The sequence below is a fragment of the Chrysochloris asiatica genome, unplaced genomic scaffold (genome assembly GCF_000296735.1).
Source record: "Chrysochloris asiatica unplaced genomic scaffold, ChrAsi1.0 scaffold00083, whole genome shotgun sequence".
Classification (NCBI taxonomy): domain Eukaryota; kingdom Metazoa; phylum Chordata; class Mammalia; order Afrosoricida; family Chrysochloridae; genus Chrysochloris; species Chrysochloris asiatica.
In genome coordinates this window covers 5375408-5375860 of record NW_006408601.1, presented here as the reverse complement: position 1 = coordinate 5375860, position 453 = coordinate 5375408, and positions in this window count along the sequence as shown.

Below are 453 nucleotides of genomic sequence, written 5' to 3'. Positions count from 1 at the left end.
TCTGCTGTCCCCTAGTCCAGGTTTCACCATCCCTTCCACAAACTACTGCCAAGAAACTTCTGGTCTCCTTGCTCAGGTATTCCTGCTTCCCATCTTTCTAGCTCAGTTCTTTCTGCCACATAGCAAAAAGGAATCTCATCTGAAGCCCACATCAGCCAGGAAAGAACAGGAAGGATATTGACTAACTGGGTAATCTGGGTAGATCCTGGTGGCTGGTGATTGAGGAGTGGCAAGGCTGGCGGTGGTGGTGGTGGTGGAATCAACTCACAGCGACCCTGTATAGAGTTTCTAATACTACAAATTTTTATGGAACAAAAAGTCTCATTTTTCTCCCATGCAGCGACTGGTAGGTTCAAACTACTGACCGTGAGGTTAGCAGCCTGGTTCATAATCCACTATGCTACCAGAGGCCCTTGAGTGACTGTTGTTGTTGTTGTTAAGTGCCGTCGAGTC